The following is a 6,803-nucleotide window of genomic DNA, read 5'->3' as shown; positions in this document are numbered from 1 at the left end:
CCTTGCCGTCCTTCGGCGCCCCGAGGCCGGCCACCCCTCGCCTCGCCGGCGACTCCCGCCGCCGCCCCGCCTCGGCCCCGCCGCCCGGATCCGTCCTTCCCCGGCCTCCCCGACCTCTCCCTCGACTCCGGCAGCCGTCACCGTCCTTGTCCGGCAAGATCCTCCGCCGAGGTTGACTTTCCCCTTCTCCGATTTTTGGCTATGTCCCGAGTAATTTTGCATAATCATGCCATGTTCATCGCATCGTATATTTGCATCTGTAGCTCCGTTTCATGCATTTAATATATCAAATTGTTCATATCAACGAGTGCATCATTTCATTCCATTGCATCATATTCATTTGGGTCCATCTTGATGCCTGAATCTTGGTTGCAAGAGTGCTTCATGATGTTGTCTGCTGTCTGTTAACAGAACGAGCTCATTTGTCATTTTTGCCATGAATGATGTGTGCATCCTATGAGGTTGATGTCTACATGTGTTTTGAACTATGCCATGTATTCTTTACAGAGGTGCTTACCATGTATTTTTGTGATCAATGTGGTGACTAGCACAAGCATGCAAACTAGGCTTCGTGATATTGCTGATTTCGGCCCCTGTTCTACTGTTATTCTGATGCCATGTAAACATGTTGCTACAGAGAGATCCATGCATATTTTGAGATACTTCAGGAAGGATGTTTTGAACATGTGGTTGTTCTCTATCCATTCATGCCTCTGGTTGCAATTATGGAGTAGTCTAGCATGTCATTTTCGTGCTCTACTTTTGCTACAAAATGTTTCCTAGCAGATTGTTTACATGTTATTCAATTTTGCCAAGGTTGTTGTAGTTGATCCTTGCATGCTATGAACTTGTTCTTGCCTTGGTTTGTTTCATAAACATGTCTTCTTACTGTTGGTCGCCTTGCCATGCCATGTATTGCTCTGTGGTGAGTGGTACAAGCTCATCTACATGCCTTCATAATTCTGTTTCTGCCATGTTTGAATCTGTGTTATAACTTGCTATGTTTACGTGGGTGCCATCATATTTTCTGATCCTTTTTGGCTTATGGTCAGTATGGGACTTTTGATCTATTCATTTAGTAGATTCATGCCATGCCTTTGTTTGCCATTATAAGTTCCTATAACATGTTATTTGATAGCTCTAAACATTGCATCCTGATGTTATTTTCTGCAAAGTCTGAATTGTTATTACTTGCAATCTTACCACGTGTGTTTGAGGATGTTCTAGTGATATCTGGAGATAGCTCAGTGTTCATGTTTTGTTATGCTTTACCTGTACATCATGCCCATGCCTTTTGTTTTCTTGTTCAGGTCCTGTATCATGTTGTTTTGATGCTTGCAATATGCCTAGTTGCTGTTTTGGACAGATTGTTGCTATAACTTGTATAGTGTGTGTGTGTGTGTTGAACTGTTGCTCCGTTTTGAGTGTGCTTTATATGAAACTTGCTTAGAATTGCATGTAGCTTCATATTATCATGTTGCATCCTTGTTTTGGTGTGTTTGCTTGATGTTTGGGTGCATCAATGCCATGTTTAACTTGTGTTGCTCATATCTTCTAGGCCGTAGCTCTGAACTAATTGACCTTTATATGTAACTTGGCTAGAATCTCGTGTAGATCATCTTGGCGCATCTTAACTTGCTGTTTAACAACTTGAACATAAGGTTTATTCAGATCTGGACCAATTTCGATATATGCATATGAGGACTTACCGGAATTGTTATATGTTGTTCCCGGCCTCATTTAAACTTGCCTTGATGTGTTGCTCTTGTTTGTATCATCTCTTGCCATGAGTAGCTTCATGTAGCCTTGTCATGCATCATGCTGGTTGTGCATCATGTCTTGTTCATGTGTGGTGTGTTTACTATGTTGTGTGCTTCTTCTTGATAGTTCCCGTTTCGTTGCGATCGTGAGGATTCGTTCATCTACGCTCGGTTCGTCTTCGTGGCTTCATCTTCTTCATGGACTCAGTCTTCTTCCTTGTGGGATTTCAGGCAAGATGACCGCTACCCTAGAACTCACTACTATCATTGCTATGCTAGTTGCTTCGTTCTATCGCTTTGCTGCGTTACCTATCTGTTGATCATCAAGCCTCCCATATTGCCATGAACCTCTAACCTTTGACACCTTTCCTATGCAAACCGTTGTTTGGCTATGTTACCGCTTTTGCTCAGCCCCTCTTATAGCGTTGCTAGTTGCAGGTGAAGTTGAAGATTTCTCCATGGTGGATAGGATTTTGGTTGGGATATCACAATATCTCTTATATTATTAATGCATCTATATACTTGGTAAAGGGTGGAAGACTTGGCCTTATGCCTGGTGTTTTGTTCCACTCTTGCCGCCCTAGTTTCCGTCATACCGGTGTTATGTTCCCAGATTTTGCGTTCCTTACGCGGTCGGGTGATTTATGGGAGCCCCTTGATAGTTCGCTTTGAATAAAACTCCTCCAGCAAGGCCCAACCTTGGTTTTACCATTTGCCTCAACACCACCGATCCCTTTCCCTTGGGTCGGCCAACCCGAGGGTCATCTTTATTTTAGCCGCCCCCCGGGCCAGTGCTTGTCTAAGTGTTGGTCCGAACTGAGCTGCCTGCGGGGCCACCTCGGGGCAACTTGAGGGTTGGTTTTACTCGTAGCTAGTCTCATCCGTTGTTGCCCTGAGAACGAGATATGTGCAGCTCCTATCGGGATTTGTCAGCGCATCGGGCGGCGTTGCTGGTCTTGTTTTACCATTGTCGAAATGTCTTGTAAATCGGCATTCCGAGTCTGATCGGGTCTTCCTAGGAGAGGTATATCCTTCGTTGATCGCGAGAGCTTATCATGGGCTAAGTTGGGACACCCCTGCAGGGTATAATCTTTCAAAAGCCGTTCCTGCGGTTATAGGCAGATGGGAATTTGTTAATATCCGATTGTAGATAACTTGCCACTAGATCCGAATTAAAACGCATCAACCGCATGTGTAGCCGTGATGGTCTCTTTTCGGCGGAATCCGGGAAGTGAACACGGTCTTTGGGTTTTGTTTGACGTAAGTAGGAGTTCAGGATCACTTCTTGATCATTGCTAGCTTCACGACCGTTCCATTTGCTCTCTTCTCGCTCTTATTTGCGTATGTTAGTCACCATATATGCTTAGTCACTGCTGCAACCTCACCACTTTACCCCTTCCTTTCCCTTTAAGCTTTGCTAGTCTTGATACCCATGGTAATGGGATTGCTGAGTCCTCGTGGCTCACAGATTACTACAACAACTGTTGTAGGTACAGGTTATGCGATGATCATGACGCGAGAGCAATGCTTGCTTGCATTGAGTTCTTCTTCTGATTCTTCTTCGATCAGGGATAGGTTCCAGGTCGGCAGCCTGGGCTAGCAGGGTGGATGTCGTTTGAGTTTCTGTTTGTGTTTCATCCGTAGTCGGATGATGCTCTTATGTATTGTGATGTTGTATTCGTGTGGCATTGTATGCCTCTTGTCTGTATCCCCATCTATTAAGTAATGTTGATGTAATGATATCCACCTTGCAAAAGCGTTTCAATATGCGGGTCTATCCTTGGTGGGACCTTCAAGTTCCTTTTGGATAGGGTCACATATTGGGCGTGACAAGTTGGTATCAGAGCCTCGACCGACCCTAGGAGCCCCCTTGATTGATTGTGTAGTTTGGCCATTGTTGAGTCCAGAAGAAAACTATTTTCGGAGTCTAGTTATATCGGAGAGTAGGAATTCTTTTTACTCCTCAGCCCCTTCGTCGCTCTGGTAAGGAATCTTGACGTAGGTGTTTTGAATTAATCCTCTTCCCCTTCAAATTTTTCTTTAGGATCACGCAGTTGGTTTTCCGGTAGTTGTTCCTCAGCTCTTTTTATCCGGTGCATTTCTCGTCAAGTCGACTCGAGCCTCTTCATCTTTGAGTTCAATCCTCAGTTGTTTTCTTTCCCACCCGCCCACCCTTCTTCTTCTCGGAACCGGAGTCCGTAATCGAGTATCCATCCTACTCGTGCGAAGTCTTTGTTTTCTTCCTTCAATGATTTCAACTGGCGTTTTCACTTCAAGATATTCGTCGTTTCCCCTTCCAAGTTGCCTTTGTTTTCCCGCCCTCCCACCCTTTTCCTCCCAGAGCCTGAGTCTCTTTCAAGCATCAATTTTCATTCGTACAGAGGTTCTTCAGTCTTCCTTCAATCATTTCAATCTGTGAACTCTCGTCTTGTTCGTCATTCTTCATCCCTTTCTTTTCCGGTGGACTCAATTCAAGTTTTTCGGGTGATCACATTCTTTCCCTGGATCAAGTGTTCTCCTTGTTCGTTCGCCTCTCGCCAGTTTATCCTTCCGGAGTGTTCAAGACATCTCAGGAGATTCGTTAGTGTTCCAATTAATTCGAGGTTGTCACCTCATTCAAATATTTCAATTGTTCCGGTGCATCATCTATCTCTTCAACAATCCTTTTCAACGGTGTTATCTCTTCAGTGGGCCCTAACCCACAGGTCTTTTCACAGGATCTTACCTGACTCTTCTAATTTCCCCGGAGTTATTCTCAAATTCATTTCAGAGTTTGACGTAAGAATGAATTTCATCAGTCACATGCCTTTTCAAGATCGATTTCAATTATTTTCATCTTTGGTTCAACCCTTCCTCTTTGTTTTTCATCCTCCCGGAGTATCCCAGTAATTTTGGTGGTTTTTCTCGTCGTCAGTTGAAGATCGAAGAAGAGTTTTCCTCTAAATCTTGCCCGTTTTCCCGAAGACTCGTGGTTCTAGCTTTCATATTATCCTCTCGAATTGTTTCGTTTGTCAGATATCCTTTTCTTACCCATCCGGAGTATTTCAGGAGTTGTTTTTCCGTTTCTTTCACCGGAGGCCATCATTCCAGTTATCGTTCTCTATTTATCCTGGTGCTTCATTCAAGTGTTCTTTAATCAGTTCATGATCTCTTTGTTCTTTTGCATCTAAATCCCCTCTAGCATATTTGTTCTCCTAATTCTTCCCGGTGATTCATTCTCTTTTGTCAGTCATTTTCAAATTCTTATGGTGGTTCGTTCAAGATTCTTTTCTTTGATTACCATATTAATTCATCCATTCGTTCTTTCCAATCCTACCGGTGGTTCATGAAGACTTTCTCAAGTTTTGTGCTATAACCCCCCCTTAATCCTTTTCAACAAGAATAAGTTGCATACCAAATCCATTGCTTGTCATCAATTGAATTTGATGAAGGATAAGAACACAATAAATCTTATTCTTATTTCATCAGAGTGAGTAATCCCTTCCTTCGGAGTTTGTTCTTGATGAATAAATTCTAGTTCCAAGTGTTTCCCATCTTTTCTTTCCCGGAGTTCAAAGTTTCCTTGGCCATTTCGTCGGAACCTCCATCTAAATCACTGCAAGGCTTAATCTTATTCTTTCTTCCTTCATTCTATCTCATCATCCTTTTGTCGATGGAGTTCTTCATGATGGTTCTTCTTGATTTAATTCATTCTTCAAGAGTTCATCAAGATTTTGTTGGTGGAGTTCAAGTATCTTTTCTTCTTGCATCTCAAAGTGCAATTAATTCTCCATATTCTTTTGAAGTGGAGTTTTGCATTTCTTCGTTCTTCTCAGCTATCCAATCATTTCCGCTTGTGGTCGGTGATCACCTCATAATTTTGAGATGTTTTTCCAGAAGTCCTCATCAAGCTTATTATTTCGTTGTTGATTTTCTCAACAACTCCATTCAACCTTTTCTACTAAGGTTGCTTTCTATTTCATTCGTGGCACAAGTTGTCATTTTCTTCTCCGTTCTGTTCATTCAACTCTTTTAATTCTTTCAGGAGGTTTTGTGTCATGTCTTCATCAAGTATCGTTCCATCTTCTCAAGTTCATGTTCTATTCTTTCCATGTTCAGTGAGATTTCTGCCTAAATCCTTTCAGTCTTATTAGTTTCTTATCTCGTTCTAACCGGAGTGGTTTCATAGTCTATCTGATTCCGTGAGCTTTCGATTCTTGTCATTCTCGTCGTTCCTCTCTTATTCTGAGTGCTCTCGATTATTTGCTTCTTCTCTTTAGTTCTTGTTTCACCCCATCCCTTTTTCCCTTCTGTCTCGGTCCTAAGATCTTGGGACGAGATCTCTTGTTGGTGGAGGAGTGTTGTAACGCCCCGGATCCGATGCGCCAGGTGTCTGCCAGTTATTTGCCGTCGTTGCCATGTCATTTGCTTGCGTGTTGCATATTGTTTGTGTCATCATGTGCATTGCATTGCATCGCATTCGTGTTCGTCTCATGCATCCGAGCCTTTTCCCCGTTGTCCGTTTTGCGATCCGGCACTCCTATGCCCTCCGGTGTTCCCCTTTTGTCTCCTATTGTGAGTGGGTGTTAAACATTCTCGGAATGGATCGAGTCTTGCCAAGCGGCCTTGGTATAGCACCGGTAGACCGCCTGTCAAGTTTCATGCCATTTGGAGGTCGTTTGGTACTCCAACGGTTAACCGCGTAGCCCGAAACCCCTCCTTTCTCTTTGCAGCACAACACCCTTCCAAAGTGGCCCAAAACTCATCTAACTCCCCTCCATGCTCTCGGCAGTTCGATCACGATCATGTGGGCGAAAACCGCTCCCCATTTGGACTCTGCTAGCTCCCTCTACCAATAAATATGTGCTCCCCCTCGGATTTTTCGCGCAGATGAAACCCTAGCCCCGCTCCTCCCGCGCCGCCGGACATGTCCACCCACGCCGAACATGTCCGCCGGACACGTCGCTTCGTCCAATCCCAGGCCGCCACGTCATCATCGCCGCCCCCGCGCCCAATCCCGCAACGCCACCTCGCCCGCGCCCTCCCTCTCTCTCCTCGCGCCCG

This window comes from Triticum dicoccoides, chromosome 5B (assembly GCF_002162155.2).
Source record: "Triticum dicoccoides isolate Atlit2015 ecotype Zavitan chromosome 5B, WEW_v2.0, whole genome shotgun sequence".
Classification (NCBI taxonomy): Eukaryota; Viridiplantae; Streptophyta; class Magnoliopsida; order Poales; family Poaceae; genus Triticum; species Triticum dicoccoides.
Note: the sequence above shows the minus strand (reverse complement) of the source record.